Raw genomic sequence first — 19,758 nt, forward strand, 5'->3', positions numbered from 1 at the left:
GTTAGCGTTCCTTGTTTTAGCCATATATATCTTTACTATTCCCAAGGATGCGGGATCGAATCCCGGCCTCGGCAGCTGGTTTTCGATGGAGGTGAAAAGAAAGGCGCCCGTGTGCTGTGCGATGTCAGTGCACGTTAAAGAACCCCAGGTAGTCGAAATTTCCGGAGTACTCCACTACGGCGCCTCTCGTAGCCTGAGTTGCTTTGGAACTTTAAACCCTACAAACCAACAAACCAACAAACCAAACCATCAATATATCTTGTAACATGCTGAATTTACAGTGAAAGATTATTTATACATCTTCTTCTGCTTACCGCCTTTGGCCAGGTAACATACAAGATTAATGCTGGTGGTTTGTATTTTGATCTTCAGTATATATGCTTCATGCCGGTGAACACCTCCGGCAACGCACTCCCTCACCAGAACAGGAGCTGGCCACCCTGGTGCAGTAATTGGCCTCAACCTCCTATGATAAGCTCCACCGGGTTAAGTGGAGAAATATGGGAGAGGCCTTCGCTCTGCAGTGGGTATAATCAGGATGATGATGATGATGATGATTATGATGATGATGATGATGATGATGATGATATGCTTCGCACATCTACTCGGCTGCCCACTCACGCATCCTTGGGTGTTGAGTACTTTTTCCTTTCGCCGGATATAGTACACAAGTGTTCAATAAAGATTGAGGCTGAGTACTGCTCTTTACTGTGCGCTCACTGCGCCATCCTTCGGCGTTTTTGGTTAACGTCAGGCTCAACTAATATGGCACCATAGCCCGATCACTTTGCCTCTAATGAGGCGGCAGCAATATTTATCCTAACAGGATATAGTATTTCATCACCTCCAAGTGTGCTTGTTGTGTGACCGATACTACGCTATCAAGTTTTACGTGCGGCGTAATCAAAGGGCCATGGAAACATATGCTTATGTGACGCATGCATTTGGTGGGGACGTCGTGTTTCGTGCAACGGTGTTTTCAATGGTTCAAGGACTTCAAGAACGGCAGGAAACAACCTAAATTGCAGGGTGGCGGTGGTGTACCTTTTACAGGGGTTTCTGAAGAAACCATCAATACGGCGGATGCAATCATAAATACTGATGAACGCCTCGCTATTATACAACATGCAGCAGAAAGCACCGAAATAATTTTGGACGTACATCTTTACATGCAAGAGTCTGTGCTCAGCGGATCGCCCGCCTTCTTACGATTGTCCAGAAACAAAACCGTGCAGGCGTTTGTCCCAGTGGAAGAGTTGGGTAGAAGAGGAAGGCGAACACCGACGGAAGATCATTGTCACTGCAGATGAGACCTGAATATATTGTTATGGCCCGAAGATGAAGTGCTGAAGCACTCAGAGTCCTGAGAAGGGGAGCTTAGACCATTGGAGACGAAGGAACAAATGTTGGTAAACAAGTCAATGGCACCGCTTATGTCGAATTCAAATGGGAATTGTATGCGCCCACGCTGTTCCTGGATGGTGGATGATAAACGCAGAGTACTGCACAAGTGTTTTGGAAGTGCTGATGAAACAATACTCCTTACAAAAAAAAAAAAAAAGGACCATAATTGTGAGAAATTGGGAACTGCACCAAAACTCAAGGAATTACGTTACAAATATTCTGGTGCAATTTCTCGCCCGGGAAAAACCAGCTACAGTCCTTCACCTACCTTACAGTCCTAACATGGCCACGTCAAAAAAAAAAAAAAAAAAAAAAGGAACTAAAGGGGCGCCATTTTGAAACAGCGCAGAACAGAGTCATTGCTTTGGAGGCGGTCTTTAAGCAGGTGGCTAAAAATGGCGTCGTCCGTGTTTTCCCGGCATGATAAAAACGACGGGAAACGTCCATTTAGTTGAGGGCAGAGCACTTTAAAGATGATCTAAGTCATGATGAGCATTTTTTTTAATTAGTGGTTGGTTGGTTGGTTGGTTTATTGGATTTAACGTCCTAAAGCGACTAAGGCTATGAGAGACATCGTAGTAGACGGGTTCCGGAAATTTCAACCACTTGGGTTTCTTTAACGTGCACTGTCTTCGCACAGCAAACGGGCACCTTACTTTTCGCCTCTATTGAAAAGCTGCCGCCGAGGCCGTGGTTCGATCCCGCATCGTTGGGCACAGTCATCGAGCGCCCCACCCCTGCATCAGACTCAGTACTTACTGAACAACCCTTGTGTTTTCGCGTTTAATACTATAAAGACAATCGCCTTACAAAATACGGTCAAACGGTTTAACATGGTTACATCGTCAACTTACGCAGAAGACTGCCCATTCAATCATTTATATTAATCAATTTTTCGGTGACCTAGACTACATTTTAGGTGATCCCGGGCCAACTTAGGTGTTTACCATGAGATCGGGCTCATCCCATTTATAATGAATATCAATTTTGGTGTAGTATTGCCACTGTGAATCTTCCGGTGACCCGGACCAAATTTTTGAGGCGGCTTGGGCAAAATGTTCGGTGTGGCTCGGGCCAACGGTCAAAGGTCAGATCCATCACAGTCAACAGCGGTCAGTGTGTTGGCTCATGAGTAGACATGGTACACCATACTACACTTCGGTCTAACTCAATGACTTGCTGTTGCAGTGCTACACTTACATGCCCAATCCAAGGTTAGTCCGCACACCGAATATGGTTTTGCATCTTTTGTCGTGAAGTAGTCTTTTCGTACTTAAAAGCTAGGTGCCTAAAAACGTCGGCGGCGGTCGACACCGACGCATTAGTCCCAGGGGAATTAAAAAGGATGTACTAAATGCGTGACGAGCCAGTAATAGGGCTAGTTAATGGTAGCACGCGTTTTGGGCTCAATTCTTTCGACGCACCATAAGAGTGCGTTAAACCGGCAGTAGTAAAAAACTTTCAAGAAAAGTCCGGCATTTTTCAACCTTTTCGATGTAACGGCTTTTTTAGAACCTCCTTTAAATGAGTAATGGAAAGTTTTCATAACGAACGAAAAATATATTTAAAACTTTAAAAAATATTCCAGACCCAAACCGCAGATGCTCCTCGGTGCGACATCATGTGCGAAGCTTGGCCAGTTCGCCAAGCTTCGTGGGTCCCTAGGATATGAGAACAACCCGGAGCCGCGCTAAGTTTGCTTTGGACAGCCTGAAAGAGCTTAACGTTGCTTTGCAGATACCAGTGAGCCTTTAAAAGCGATTAGTTGAATTATGTTCGGCCGGAGGAGTCGACATTCATGTACAATCGACCGCCGAGAGAGCTAAACAAGTCTCAAGACTTGCCGCGTCTTGTACAAAACATACGCAATCAGCTAAATTCAAATGAACTGCGCATGTCAATTCTTGTGCATGTAGTTATTTATGACCGTTGCAACAAAAGTTGAAGCGGTGCCCCACTTAAAGAGTTTACTGCTGCTTTCAAGTTGTACTTCGTGCAGTTGTGCTCCTCGGAGAACTTACTAAGACCACGGCAACAAAAGTTGAAGTGATGTCCCACTTACAAATTTTACTGCTGCTTTCAAGTTGTACTTCGTGCAGCTGTGCTCCTGGAAGAGCTTACTACGACCACCACAACAAAAGTTGAAGTGGCGCCCCATTTACAGAGTTTACTGCTGCTTTCAAGTTGTACTCCGTGCAGCTGTGCTCCTCGTAGAGTACTGAGACAAATTCACGAATATGAGGAATTAAACAGAATGCATTAAGCATACTGCCCCACATATGCTACAGGTAAAGATAACTTGGCTTCAATAATTTCCGGCTTCTTTAATATATTTCCGGGATTTTCATCTCGCTTTTAGCCAGAAAATACCCTGGATAAATGGTTTGAAAATGCAAAACGTAATATATCGAACACCTAAAACAGCCTACGTTGGAGTGATGATAAATTTAATTGTGCACGGCTGTAAAACTCTTGCTACGTACATAGCAGACATCGCGCAGTGGTTTCGGGAAACGCTGCATTTTTAGTACTAAATAAGAACACAGGTTCCCAGGTCCTTCTTGAAAATATCTTGGAAATTAGCATAGCAATGGTGAGCTTCGGTGAGCTTCGGTGAGCTTCTATACTCGTGGATGCATAACATACCGTAAGTAGCTGATGACTAATCATGGGCATCTTTCACAACGACTGACCATAATTCCTGACCACTGATCTTTATTTTTTGAACGTGGCCATCACTTTCGCATTTTTCCCTTTGACAATGGACGTAACTCTGACATAAAACATTTGAATTGCGTTTGGCTTTGTGCTTTCACAAGTGTTACCCCGCTTGGCCGGTTAATGCTATCCTTTTCCGTTTTACTGCTCAGTTTAGTATTCATCTACATGAGTTGGCGGCTGCTAACGGAACTGTATTTACGCGATTGCCCATTATACTATGTTGCTATATCGCTACTATTCATTGAATGAAGATTATTCGAGCATTTTTCTGGTTCTACCGTAGACCGCTTCCTCTTGACTGCCGTACATCTTTCGATGGAAGGTTTTTACTCTAACAACGATGGTGCTTGTTGTGTACAGTGCTACCTAGTCCAAAAGCTTTTCTAATGTACACGCAGCCTTCCTAACAATCTGTTGCAAAATGGTTTTTTTAGCACATGGCCCAGTTGCTGCGCTTATGGCTAAGAAAGTTGTGTTAAATCTCGCCCGTGGTCGCCGTTGCGAAATTTCCATATCCAGACCACAACCGAAGTTCCATTTGCCCATTATTCGGGACAATGCATTGCCTCGTGCTGAAGACAGAAGCGAAATTGGGGGACACTCAACATCTGCCATTAAGGTTTTGTTTGCCTCATCTACATTTGCGCACGGTAGGAGCAGTATTTGCTATGCTGTCCAGAACTGTGAACAGTTAATCTGATGAACGTCTGTGTGCACTTGTTGACTAGGTTTCTTCACCAGTGCTTTTGAAATAGGCAAGAATATTTCGTAACCAAAGAATTTGATGGTTATTGTGGGCTTTCAATGCAATCACTTTTTCCACATTCTTAGTGGGTGACAGTGATGGAAATACTGATAAGTGGTATTAATTAGTTTCACAACGGTCGCGGGAACATTGCTTGAACATACATGAACTTATTTTAATCTCCACAGAGCGTGACTCTAAGTGGTTATTTGTAAGTGAAATATATGACTCGACAACATTTATTGGCTCCGGTTGCAACTCACCCTTTTAAATGTGGCTAAGGGGTTGCGCCTCGCCTTGCACCATTTAGCAGTAGCTAGAAAGTTAGGTGGACAGATGAGGTTAAGAAATTCGCAGGATTCAAGTGGATGCAGCTAGCACAGACCCGGCTTAGTTGCAGTAGTATGGGAGAGCTGCCTTTGCCTTGTAGTGGGTATAGTCCGGCTGATGATGATGATGATGATGATGATGACCCCAGTCTGAGGCTACGCCTGAGAGAAGCCTGGCCTGAGGAGATGCTCGGACGGAAGGGCTGCAGAATTCTTTTGACTTCCTGGGGATCTTTAACATTCACTAACCTTTGTGTTCCGCCTCCACCGAGGTACGGCCGTCGCGGTTGGGTTCGAGCCCGGGTCCTAAGGTTCAGTAGCATAGCGTTTTAATCCCTGAGTCACCACGGCAGGGCCAGTGCGGGTGAACAACGGGACTGAGCTCCGCAATCCTCGTCATGGCGGACGCTCTGCTGTTCTTTTGTGCTGTGCGATGTGAGTGCCTGCTAAAGATCCCCAGGCGGTCGAAATTACTCCGCGCCAAGCCTTAACTGCAGCTCCCCCTCGTTCTTTAACTCCGACCTTCCTGCCTTTCCTCACGGTGCTGTTAAGGTGTCCACCGAGAGGCGTAACAGACCCTGGACAGTGCGAACAACCCAGAAGATTTACACTTACAATTAAGCCTTTCTTCCTACTTCAAAGAAAAGTAAAATTATTTGAACACGTGGATAGTAATTATAAGTGCTGTCACCAAGTTTCTTGGCGCCTGCATTTTGTCGTCATCAACCTCCTGCGGCACTGCTGACATGTGACGATTTGTATTTCTCTCTCGTAAATCGCGGAAATTACGGCGTCGAAGGAGCCTGATATTCCTGACGGGCGCCGCCACCTTAAGGCTGAAACTGTTTCAATTTTTCATGCGGTTTTAGGGGAACAGCGACCAGCTCATGTTGCAGAACCTACCAAATGCCTACACAGAAACAGGAGTATTCTTACTTTTCGTTGCGCGGTAGAAATGCTCAAAAAGCGCCCTACGAGACGGGCACTATTTACTATCTTGGCTTGGTTAACTCGGCTGTGCGGCCCGCAACATCAGTGGTCACGTGAATGAATGTGCCGATGGCGCGCTGCATCTTGGCGCGACACGAAAGTCTTATCTGCGGACGACGGCTACGGTGACGGCACAAACTGCGGAGCAAGCTAAGGATAAAATTGTTAACGATGTAATTGGGTTTCAGTGAATCAGGCCATGTGCCTGGTCCGCACACATAGCAAGAAGTGGGATGCAGGAAGGGCCTGTTAGGATTAGGCCGCACTTTTCTAGCCTGGTAGGTAAACCGGGAAGCGTCGAGGGCACAACAGAAACTTCGGCACCGGAATCAACTTTAGCGAACGCCGGAGTGCCTTTAATGACGACCTGTACATACCGAGAATTAGAGTACTCCCCGTTCACCACGCCAACGAAGAACGCCCCCTTGTCCATATGGAGAGAAGAAAGCTGTACCTTCTTTCCATCACGTGCAGCCTTTTTTCGACATACAGCTGCGAAGTGTCCGGAACAACCGCAGTAGTTGCATTTGGCTGCTTTTGCCGGGCACGAAGCTCTGGGGTGCGTTCCTTGACCGCAGTTGGGGCATGACCCGGGGGTGCCCGGTCGGTAGGACTGGACTCTGGGACGCGGACCTTGTATTCCAGATGAATAGTTCTTTGACGAGCTGTCCGAGTGCTGTCCTGAAGAATACTTTCTGGGCTGCCAGTGGTTGCTGACCGCGTCAAGATTGCCGGTCGCCGTTACCAAGGGTTCGTCGCCGGTTTCTCGCAGTTGCAGCTGCTGTCGTTGGACGGTCTCCTTTAAACGCGCTTTTGCCAAAGCGCTGGCGAGAGTCAAATTCGCATCCATTTGAAGCGACTCAGAGAGCTTAGCGTCCCTGAGGCCGACCACGAACCTGTCGCGAATCATGCGTTCCTTTTCCTCGTAGTCGCACCGGTCCGCCATCGTGTGCAACGCGGTAACGAATTGGTCGACGGACTCTCCAGGTTCTTGAGTGCGACGGTGAAAGCACGCGCTCTCATAAACAAGGTTCCTTGCGGCGACGAAGTGCTCGTCGAACTTCTTTTTGACGACTTCGTATTGCTTCCTTTCTTCTTCGGCTAATGAAAAAGTAGAGAAGATTTCTCTTGCTAGCCTGCCCATCGTATAAAGTAGCGTCCGGACCTGCGCTTCTTCATTCCGCTCATTTAGGCCCGAGGCGAAGCGGTAGTCATCAAAGAGTTGGATCCAAGAAGGCCATTCAGACGTCCGGTCGAAGTCAAACCTTGGCGGAGCTGGAACCGCGAACATGCCGTGGGAGGGCTTGGCTGCGTTGTCCTCTGACATGGCGCCCGTTGACGAAGTTAAGGCAACGCCTCTCAAATGCCAGAGGATCCCACTTCTGACACCATGTCGCGTTCGGTCCCTGGCCGGACGCCGAGCGCGGCCGGGCAGCGGGCAGAAAGGAACTGAGACTTGCCCCGATCCCGGCACGATAACAACAACCCTTTATTTCACGCGAACAGCATCTTATATAGCAAGCACACATGTGACCAGTGACGTCACGGACAGACAATGTTTCAGACGCGGCACAGGCGCTATCAGCACGAGGGGGGTGGGGGGGGGGGAGAGCTCGCGGAACCCACTAAAGCACTCCGTGTGTCCCCTGGGTTCAATGGAACAGTTTGAATACTGCTGTTCTAGATTAACATTGTTGCTTCTAGCGGCTTGTCTCGAAGCTTTATTGTCAGCGGGGTTGAGAGGGGCAGAGATTCTAGTTCCTGACCTTTGCAAGACATTATCTGCCTTCCTGCTTGCAACCCGGCGATATATATGATATGACAGCATATTTTATATGTCCTATAACTTATACTAAGGATTCTCAAAACTAGGTTACGCGGGGATGCTCTTGTGGGTCCAGCGAGCTCCCAGTGGATTAATCAACCAAAGCCGGGTGTGCCGTCTTTTGATTCTGTGCGCAGCCCATCCGGTCGAACTTCGTTGCACAAGTGCGCGGATGAGATGGAACATTGGTCTCTTGCTACTTTTTTGTTTCGAGTTTTGCATTTAGAGGTGTGAGCGTAAACAAGAGGTCATCGTGATCATCATCAACCTGACTATACCACTGCAGGGCGAAGGCCTCCCCGTAGCGATACCGGTGAGCTGCTAGTCATAATCTGCGAGTGCTTGCCAAATGCGCTTCCTCCTAATCTTATTCTCCTTGTTATTTCCCTTTCATGATCCGGATCTGCGGTTACTGCCTGTCCTAAGTAGACATATTTGCCTACTACGTCCAGTGCTTAGTTACCTAACGTAAACTAATGTTCCTTCCCTGGGTAGGCGTTTATAAACAAGAGGTAGGCATTTATAAAAAGCCGGTTGCCGAAATTAAAAAAAGAAGAAACCAGTACTTACAAAAGAAAACTAAACATTTGAGATAAACCTTGGTGAGTTCATAATTGAGCAGAATATCATGATAGTGGTAGTGAGGAGAGGGGGGAAAAGTTGGTACTTATGTCTGTTGGCTTTCCTTTAGAAAAGAAAGAGAACCCTTGACTTCTATGAATGCGTTGTGTTTATGCTTTGTACAAGTACAGTATATTGTACAAGTACAATGTACTGCGTACTGAACGTACAGGGTGATCCACTTCTAGCTATAACACGGTCACAGCTTTCAAAGCGCCATTGCGTCGGATGCGGGCGCTTATCGAAGCAAAGCGATATATGCACAGTGGGACGCGGAGGTGGTGCTTCGCATGGCCTGCCGCCTAGCTTTATGGAACGACCGGGTCGGACGCAGTGATGCTTTGAAAGTACTGGCCGTGTTATACCTAGAAGTGGATCACCCTGTACATGTCTCTTTCTCTGTACCGAACATATGTGTTTTTTTTTTTTCTCCTCGCGTTTTCTTTGATGTTGTACTCCGCGACCGTCAATGCTGTTCTGTAAGAGGAAGCCAGGACCTGTCAAGCTGTCTATACAGCTTTTTCCTTGGCTGTCCTCGCAGCACCAGTTGCAAAAATAAACCTTTAAACCTTGAAACCTTCAAACCTTTATTGTTCCACCATTCTCTGTATAACGCATGCATGGGGCGTGGGTTGAGTCCACGACGCGGGCTAGCGGATATGTGTCCGCCCTAATTCCGTGTTTCTGGCTTTCATCCCCTCTCGGCGCCTGTCGCTAATCTTGCGCGTTCTATCTCGACTAGCGGCTGAACTACCGCACTGCGAGCTGCACCTAGCCGCGGGTGCTCGCCCAAAGGCAACTGTGCAACGCTGAGTACTGCACTATTCTATGCCATTCCAAGGCACTCAGGAACATTTCCTGCACGAATGGATTGTGTGGCATGAGCAAAAAAAAAAAAAAAAAAAAGATAGCATGCACCTTGCCTCTGGATGGTAAACGACAAGCAGATCACTTGGTCGACTGCTCGATTGTCCCGAGAAGTGAAGTGGTTGCTGGTGATCTTGGCGCGATTATTTGGGATAAATTCATTGCGTTAGACTAAATGATAATAAAGAGTCTTCTTTGTTAGGTGGACAGGCAGCGGCTGCTATACAACGCTCGAGCATTGCGCAAAAATAGCTGTGCGAGAAACAATCTGACAAACCGAAAATATGTATGCTAAAATCTAGAAAGAACTTCAGAACAACGCGAGTCACCATAGCTTTTGGCACAAGAAAAATTATTCTATATATGACAAAACGTGAACTATTTAAAATAAAGGTAAAACATTTTATATATAATGCTGAATTCACTGGAAGATTTAGAATTTTCCATTTAACTCTGGAACTGTTTTTCCAGTGCTGAACTTTAAGCCGTCATTATGCGTAGGACACTGGTTAATTCGCTGTATATTACATCCAGTAAAGCTTCAATCAAATGGGACTTCAGTGTCAGCTATTTATCGTCACACGTTTTATTGAGACACGTATCAAATATATTGTTTTCTCTTCATATGGAATCACAATATACCTGAAGTGGTCGACTTGCTGCCTGCTTCCACATATGACTGGAGGTAGAATGCGTTTTTCGAACGCAGACAGCGGAACACCAGGAAAGATTAACGTAAAAGGGCGCGAGCTTTAAAATAATAAAGATTTAGAGGGATTGCGCATTCTAATGGCGTCGAGTATTCAGGATAGGGCTATTCTTCGATTTAAGGGGTTAGGCGTTTCAACAGATTGAAACACGAAGAGGAAAAAGTTGAACAGCAACCATTGATTTAAAGGTCTGTTTATTAACCACGTGATGCCGATAATACGAATTCCAAGTGGAATTGTAAAGTGTATAACCTAAAGCTCATTACTGACGCTAGTATTTTCCAATAACCGGGAGCGAAAAAAGATCAACCTAGGGAAATGCTCGAAAACTAAACATCGGCGAGAACATTTCTGTGTTTTTCATCTGCTGCTTTTAGCGAACCACATGTTGATACGCAACGTTCTGCTGGTGAAATTTTCTCCTCTGGAAGATAAAAGACAAATTGTATCTCAAAGGCTGTGAACTTCACCGAAGAAGAGTATGCGGTTGTTGCTTTTATCTCTTATGTAGAACAGGAACGGACGATTCACAAAAAACTCAATTGGAGGCTTCATGGTAATTGTGGCGGACACAGGCTTGGCAATCATGACAGCTGTGCCGACAGCTGCGACAGTCCCACCCTCGTTCAACTCCACTGCCGCCTTGTGGACGAAGTCCGAAACGAGAATCCGCGTGCTGTCGCTAATGCCAGTGAGGTTGGCATCGCGTCTAAAGATGGCTTTTAGTCCTAGGGCTTTCTTGGTGGGCACCAGCCAATAACGGAGGCTCATGTCGAACTTGGGTAAACTGAGCGCGACGTACCTAGAGGCCAACTTTCGGCTGACGTCTTCTAGAACGGCGAAGGACAGACCGTCCCTAAGTGCTTCGAGGTTTTTCGACTTGTCAGGAAGCATGACCACCATGCTGAACCTGCCTCCACTGTACGGTATCTTCACGGCTCGCGCGTTAAGGGCGTCTACAGAGGTGTACGGGAAGTGGCTTGTGAGGTGCATCGCCGGCTTGCTGACTTCCGTGGTGCCCAGGTTCAAGAAGGGTTTGTTCTGGGTTTCCGCCAGATCGAACTTGGTCAGCCATGTTCCGTTAAAGTAGATGGCGTTGACGATTAATAAAAGAGCGTCCAACAGCTCATCCCCTTTCACGATGCTGTCAATCTTTCGACGTGTCTTCTCGCGTACCCAGGAGTTCACCTCGGCGGCGACTTTACGAGTTTCGTTGGCAAAATCCACAGATCTCAGCTCGGCGCCGAAGAGGTCGCGCAGCTGCTCCCTATAGTTTGGGAGGATTTGGAAGCTGTTCCGTACCAAGACTATGTTGGCCACTTCCAAAGTGCCGTTCGACGAGGAGGTGAGCTTGAGCAGGTTCTTGTACGCTGCCAAGACCCTGGTTTTCTCCACGAGGCCGACCCGGTTGTGTCCGAGCACAGATGCGAGCTCAGCTTCCGTGTTTCCCTTGGCGCCAGCATAAATCATTCCAAATGCAGCGGCGATACTCGTTGGTGAGAAGAAGACATTGGCCGAGTTTTCCTGAGGCGGCAGATGCTTCAGGAGCTTTACAGCGAAGTGGTTGTGAGCTTTAGCAAGTTGTGCATCGTCGTATTTTGCCGAGACCAGCCCGAGCACAATTAAAAGACCCAACCTTGCGAGCATGACAGGTGTTTTCTTAACGCTCGATGCCGCAGCGGCTCTTTTTACGCCTGTTCGTGGAAGTCTCGTTTCTCTTTCCTTTTTTCTTTTTTCAGCGCCTGATTTTCCGGCTTCGTTGGGGTGGCTGCGAAGAAAGGCCTCATATTGCATTGCTGTCCACCCGCAGCGCTGCGCGGAGTCTGTAGGCGACTATCGTTTGATGTCTATCATATTTGTTTACTTCTGCTGGTGCACGTATTTGGTTTTGTTCTCCTTAAGGAAGGTGAGAACTACAGTAAGAGCGCGTACGTTTCTTGCATTTTATTGTGCGCATGTGTAAACTTCAGTGTTTTGCTATACAAGTACATAGTATAATGTTTTTGACAGTTACATCTTTTACTCATTATCTACAAGACAGCGGTCTCTGTATGTAATTTGTATTATAAATTATGCAGTATATATGTCTGTAACAGAGAATAATTACCTGACAATAAGTAAAATAACTACCCTTTTTAGCTTTGGTTTTGAGATGTAATATATATGCTACTGCGAAATATAGGCCGTAAGCATCAAATGTGACAAAGTTTTCAACATTCGTGATGTGAAATGTGGTTAGAAATTTTGAAGGCCAAAGTTTCGAATTTTGAAGCTAATTCAGGGGGCTTTGCTTCGTGCGAATTTGTAAAATAATGTCGCTGTGCCTGATACTGTCGCAGAAATGGTTACTTACATCATCAGATTCGGCGTCTTTTTTCTCGTTTAAGATTTATGGGTGGCGCTATTTAATAATTACTCCATGTAGTATAGGTGTATCAACGCAGTTTCAACGCATATTTTACCTTTGATATTTCGAACCACTTTACCGACAACCAATGTTTAATAACGGCGCTAACCTGCGAAGGTGACGCGTTCAGTTTCAGAATATACTAGTGTCACTGAATGAAAAATAAAGAAGCTGATTAGGTAACTTATATTAATTATTCGTTTTACGATTCAGCTGTCTTATGTACAGTCATCAGCTTTATGAAAAGGAACGCGCAGGCGCATGGTAGAGAGCCTCCCCCAGAACTACTGGCGAAATGCGACGGCGGCGTTGGAAATGATGTGGAGAGAGTGGTGCTGCTCCATCTTCTTACTATACTTTGTGCACTAGACGCAACTTTTGCAGCTAAAAAGCAATGGGGTTTTATGATGTTTTCAACTGATCCCACTCTCGCTTGGCGGGACAACGGTTCGTAGCGAAGAATTCAAGTGTCGCTTAATTGACGTTTGCGAATAAAAAAGGAACAAGTAAATCAACATAAAAATAAACGAATAGTAGAAAAATTCAGGTGGTTTTATCTATTTCAACTGCTGTCGCCTGTTGCTGTGAAACCATTCGTTTCGCAACTACACTGCGGTTACGGCGCCCGACTAGTGTTCCCAAAGATGCGGGATCGAATCCCGGCAACGGCAGCCGCTTTTCGGTGGCGGCAAAAAGCAAGGCGCCCATGTGCTCAGTGCACGTTAAAGAACCCCAGGTGGTCGAAATATCTGGAGTCCTCCACTACAGCGCATCTCATAGCCTGAGTCGTTTTAGGACATTACACCCCATAAACCAAACTACACAAGCAGTCAGCCGTCGCGGAACTGTTCGGCAGATACCTTGCACTCTTAAAGCAAGGTGTGCTAAAATCTGCTTCAGTACTAGACGAACCGGCGTTCTGGGCGCCGCACCATTCCGAGATGAATGCGGCTGGCCAACAGAGATCAAGACAGATAAAAAACCCCAGCGCTTAATCGTATCTGTTTATTTTCATGTTATTCCTCATTTCTATTGCCAAGCGTCAATTAAAAATGCTTCTCTTTTTCGCTATGAGCAATTTCTCGATTTTACACAGAGTGAGGGGCGACAATTGCCGGCAGCATGATGCCGCACTGAATATACAGCTGCCATTGCAAAAGTTTATTTATTTGATTCGAAGATACTATCAGTCTCAATTGGGACTATTACAGGAGTAGGTTGATGTACAGGATTTGAATACAATCAGGCATACACCGGATGAACTAAAAAAGGGAGATCTCGCAGCAATCTTATACAAACAAACAAACAAGCAAGCAAAGAAACAATAAAAAAAGGCACAATAAGAGGAGGCATTAGCAAAATCAATTTTGGCTAGTTCATAGCACTGCTTTCTTGGCATATTGTAGAACACTTTCTGGGGATGGCTGCAAAATAATCACCTCATCAAGACAGTTCCATTTGCGCATACTGCCCGCAGAAAACAATATCAACACTGTTGGCACAAATGTACTTTTGAAGCATAAATTCTTGCTTATGGCGTGTTCAAATGGGGCCCTGTTCTTGTAATGCATGGCCGCTGTTTAGCGCCTGATTGTTTTGATTGGTTCTTAGAATTGTCACATGTTTCAAATTTGTGGCGCGAAATTTTGAGCTGTCGAAATCGCTTTTTGCGGTGACGTCCAAATTGATTGATTAATTTCATTTCGGACAAATAGTACAGGCTTGTATGTCACAGCATCTGGATCCCTATCTAGAAGTTAGTTGGGATGCATGCAACAAATGTCTTGGGAATAATTTGCTAGCATTATTGCACAAGTATTTTGCATTAGGCTCTCACAATAAAAATACATTTCAGACATTGTTACTATCGATTACACTCTAATCTAAGCAAGAACTAAGCAGAAAAGCAAAAAGTAAACAAAATCAGTATACCAAGGTCTCTTTATAAGCCGAAAAAAAAAAGAGCAACACTATAGGCTACACTAAAATACACGCATTCTTAACAATCTGTCTTAAAATGCTTCTTTAACAACACAGGTTAAACAACACAGGTATTGCATTGTTTTATTGTATTTGGTAAGTGGTTCCGAAGTTTAATTCCAACACAAAGAACAGTCCTTTCGCCATAGACATTCTTAGCTTTGGGGAGATGAAGATTTCCAATTATGGCGCTACGAGTGCTTCTTAAAGGCACAGTGAATAGAGATAAATTTAAAGCCGGACAATTGTTATTGAGGCATGAGTTATCGGTCAGTACACTGTAAAAAATGTTTGTTGAAAATTACAGAAATTTTCTGGTAGCTTTCCTGTTAGAAATTTTCTGTTCTGCAATGTTTTCTGTTTTTAATTTTTCTGTGATTTTACAATTTTTTTTTCTGTTTACAGCTGATAGAAATTTTTTGTAAATTGACAAAAGTTTTCTGGTATACGGCGCTTGCTGTTTTTTATTTTTTCTGTCGCGGTTAGAAGAATGATGGATATACTTTTTTTACTCGCCTTTCATTTCCAATGTTTTTCTGCCAGTAACAATTAAATTGCGTTAAGCGCGAATTTTTTCAATGAACACAATTTTTTAGGCAAAAGACTTGCAAACTCCATCTCACGAATATCTCTGATGGCACCCATGAAGCTGGCCGTGCAACAGGCGTCGTCTAGCCACCGAAAAACGCAAGTGGAAAAATGCATAACAGATACAACCTGTAGCAGGGAGCCAACCAACAATGGACCTCAATGTGGCGCCACTAGTTATCTTCTTTCGAATCGAAATTGTTACGCAGGCGATCGTCGGATAGCGCCTTCGAGGTTGTCATACCATTTCACTTTCTATTCGGCATTTACCTACTATTCAAGTAAAAATCAGTGTGCGTTAGTAAATACAACAGACGACAAAAATGTATCCGATTGTTTGCCTTCCAAGCAAGTTTTCGGCTAGAAAACAGAAAATTACTATTTTTTTCATGAACACGTTTAGGGCAATGAATTAGAACAGATATTCTTTGTACGAGGACTGAAATTTTCTTTAAAAGTACCTGTAATTTCACACACATTTTTTACAGTGTACAGTTCTACACTGAATTAACGGCAGCGGCAGCGCCGTGGCAGTTATCTAATTGTTTAAGAAGTGAGCGTCATAATCCGACTGTGTAATAAATCTAATTGCCGTTTTCTGTAATATCCCAAGTGCCTCCAAATACGAGTGTGACCCCATGGCTCAATGCAGTATGACCGCTGACTGAAAAATTGAAAAATAAATAGTTCGAAGTGTTGCATTACCGAAGTGCTGAAGGCACTTATACAATGAAAAACACGCTATATCTAAAATTTTACAATGTATCTGAGTGTAGGGCTTCCAGTGCGTATTCTCATCCAGGATTATTCCAAGATAAGTAATGTTAGCTACATATTCAATTGGTCTGCCAAGCCTCTGCACAGCAGGCAGTTATAAGGCATTGTTTTGCTCTATCTCCTGAACATAATGCATTTTGTCTTATGTCTATTTAAGTCTTTTAGAAAAAAATTAGCTACTTAAAGTTTCTAATTCCCGTTTGCAATGCTTACTAATTCATCCGTACTATCATTAGCATAGAATAGGGCAGTGTCATCAGCATACATGAAAATAGAAAAGTGGTTGATGAAGTGCAGCAAATGGTTAATATGACCTTGCAAACAGTTTTTTAGCAGAGCTGCCTGGATGGTAAATAAAGGTAACTGCAGGGGGGAAAGAATGCATATGTGCAGGGAGGAAAACAGTTGTGCTTGTATTACGAATGGCATGGAATGTACTGCTTGCTGTCAAGGTCCCTTTCCTGAATTCTGGTTGGCTGGCAATGTGCAACGGGAAATACGTCTTGCATAAACATTATACGGTGATGTCAAAATGGATTTTCGTGACGCAAAAAATGTGCCGCTAATGTCGTAAATGGCAGAAGTTTGACGCCACGTTTACATTGAGACGAGCACATAAAAACGGCGATTTTCACGTGGAGTACAGGCGGCTCACCGCAGTTTGGTAGACGATTTGCTGTGTGGTGAATTAATCTGAGACACCTTGTTGTAATTGCAGAAAGCAATGAAATGATATCATAAGGGTAAATTTCAGCTGCTTAATACTTCAGAGAATTAATAATAAAGACGCAAATTTACAGCCGCACGAGGGCTCTAGCTGCCCTCCCGTTGCAAATGCTTTGCCCTCCCTCATAGAGAAACCATCAATCCGCACTGTTGCTGCCAAGTGCGGTAGGAAAACGCAAGCGGTTGACCTGCGTGAGACGAGACATTTCAGAAAGCACCGCGATGCTTTCTAATTATTTCTACGGATGGTTCGTGAGTACTACAGTCTGAAGGAGCATATGGTGCGTTGGCTGTGCAAAGAACTTCGCGGCGACAGGCAGCGAGGGATCACCAAAGACTTCTTAAACATCGGCCCTAAACACTGCCTCTTCTTGTCTAGCACTATGCACTCACTGCAATGTTAACGATTTGAAGAGCCCTCCCACGATCGAAAAAGCAAGAAAAATATTCACCGCTTCTACTTTAATGAAGGAATGTATGCACGATGTACATAGCACGTTTGCTTGCCACATGTGACGCGTTTCATGTAAAGCCTTGCTGAGGATTGCACGCAGGATCCCCATTTGCTTATCTTTTTTATTAGAAAACAAAAATAATACTCCAGAGTACATTATGACGATAACGTCTAATCATATGATGGTATTGATTGACATTTTCTGTTGATTGCCTTTTTAATTCCGCGAGAAAGTAACCTGCCTTTATTATTTTGTATTTTACCGCTTCGACAGTAAGGGATACGCGCACGCGGCGCCTCCTTAGCTTCATGGAACGATTTCCTCAGTCATCTTTCGCTTTCTCCTTTTTCTCCGTTTATCTCCCTCTGCACGTGTACGGTAGCCTATCGGCATTGCTTAGTTAACCTCCCCGCGATTCCGTTCTTCTATGTCTCTGTCTCTCTTTCTCAGACATTTTTTGCAGGAGCCTTTCGAGCGCCAGAGGATGAAACTTTAACCGACTAAGTGCAAGGCCCAGCGTGTGCCTGCCACTTGGTCGGATGCGCGCCGCGCGCGTGTGTGTGTGTGTGTGTGTGTGTGTGTGTGTGTGTGTGTGTGTGTTTGTGTGTGTGTGTGTGTGTGTGTGTGTGTGTGTGTGTGTGTGTGTGTGTGCGTGTGTGCGTGCGTGCGCGCGCGCGTGCGTGCGTGCGTGCGTGCGAGTCTGTCTGTCTGTCTTTGAACATCTCCTGGCGCGTAGGCAGTGCGCCTCAGCCGAAGACTCCGTTAGTCTGAATGCTGCGGCAAATTGATCACGTGGTATTAGCACAGACCGATGAACGGTGCGAACGAAAGTACTACGAGCTTACTACCTTAAATGACATAATGTATTTCATACGTCTCGATGGGCCACTGAACCACGCATTGAGGGCAGGGAGGATAGTGGGACTGAGCCCCGCAACCATGGCGTAGCGGTTCCCACGCCCGACTACTGTATAACCGAGTATGCGGGTTCAAACCCCGCCGACATAAGGGACAGGAGCCTGGTACTGCGCTTGAAAGGAATGGGCGACGTCAGTGTACAAAAGAACATTCCCAAGTGGTCGATATTTCTGCAGTTCTCCTCTACGTCATCTCTTATAGCCTGAGTTGCTTTGGGACGTTAAACCCTATAAACCAAACCAAACCACATTCGGATCTGCAGCGTTGGGCTCCTGTATTTTTTTTTCTCGGCTGCTTATTTGACTGGCTAAAAGCGCTTGTGAAGCTAAGGGCAGCGTTTTTTAGAGGTCAACTAATTTTTTGTTCATTTAGGTTCGTGTGAACATGCGAGCACACTTTGCTTTGGGGCCACAACCAGGTTCCAAACCTGGCTAAGATGGCAGCGTTTCGATGGAAGAGGAGGTCCCTCTCCTAAGGCCCCTCTTTTTATTATCCTTCTTTCACTGCCCCTTTCCTCCCTTCTGCTACAGCTGTGGTTTTCAGCGGGGAGTGAGGCAGTTACTGTACGATTTCCTTTTCCCCAAAACCCAGTACACTTATCATTCTTATCGAAGTGCGGTTGGCTATTTCGAAGCAGCGCACGCTTGGCGTCCCTCTGAATCAGTGCGGCCTTGCTTCGAGGTGAAGGCTATATCTCTTTATTGTTTCCCTCTTTCTATGTCAAAATGACGGAGCGTGGCACTTGAAATTTCCAGAAAAAAGAGGGGCCTGCCGGCGCTGCCGTCCCGTTGTCATCTCGGCGGACAAAGAACACTTATTGTGAGAATCATCTAATGCACCATCAGGCTGATGTGTGTGTTTAATCATACTTAACTTTTTTATCATACTTACAAGGATGGATTTAAGTTTTCTAGAGACAAATTCTGCGCAAAGAAAGGTGTGTGTGGAAGTCGCCGGTGGTCGGGAATTCGAACAATAGCCTCTTATTTCATCGAAAGTCCCATTTTTATTTGTAGTTGCCGGCCTGAGCAGCTGCTTGCGTGACAGTGGGAAGAACATGGAATGCAATGATTCCAGAAGAGAACGTGGTTTTCTGGCGTTTTCACTGTCATCGTGTTAAGAATGGCAGTTACTGACTTGGTGTCATTAGTGGTGTTTTATTTTACGAGCTTTTTACCTTTCATGACGTCGCACAGGGAAGGGTTTTTGCCGGGTTTAAATGGCGTCGGATTACGAGTGGAGAAAGAATTCTGACTTTCAAATACTATTCTGATGTGGTTCTGATTCGCATGGGACACGCAGTTCGAGCGGTTGTCCCTAAGTTCTAATGGTCCGCCTTTGTCCACATTGCCCGGGACAGCTTTGGACCGAGCACAGTCACGAGGAGAGAGGAGAACACGTCGTGATTTAGTCGCGTATAGGTAAGCTAGCCACTGGACAGGGTGAACTACCCGGGAGACTTCCACTTCAATTTATGGTTTTTCGTGCTTCCCAGTAAAGTGGAATGATGTGAACACATGGATAGGAATTATGCTGGATTATATATGTGTCACTACCATTTTTCTTAGCGCCTCTGTTTTGTTGCGATTAAGGTCTTGCGGCCCTACTGAAATAATTTTGACGGTTTGTAACACTCCCTGGCATATTGCGGAAGTTGCGGCATCAAAACAGCTTGATATTCCTGCTGGCACCACC

At 45.3% G+C, this 19,758-nt stretch overlaps 1 pseudogene; it reads right to left on the reverse strand.

Annotated features, from left to right (window-relative positions):
- Window positions 1-10,662: 10,662 nt before the first annotated feature.
- On the reverse strand, window positions 10,663-11,859 carry LOC146191011 (iripin-2 pseudogene; annotated as a pseudogene).
- Between the last annotated feature and the right edge of the window lie 7,899 nt (window positions 11,860-19,758).

Source organism: Amblyomma maculatum, chromosome 4, assembly GCF_055883805.1.
Source record: "Amblyomma maculatum isolate TAMU_Amacu chromosome 4, ASM5588380v1, whole genome shotgun sequence".
In the NCBI taxonomy this organism is placed as follows: Eukaryota; Metazoa; Arthropoda; class Arachnida; order Ixodida; family Ixodidae; genus Amblyomma; species Amblyomma maculatum.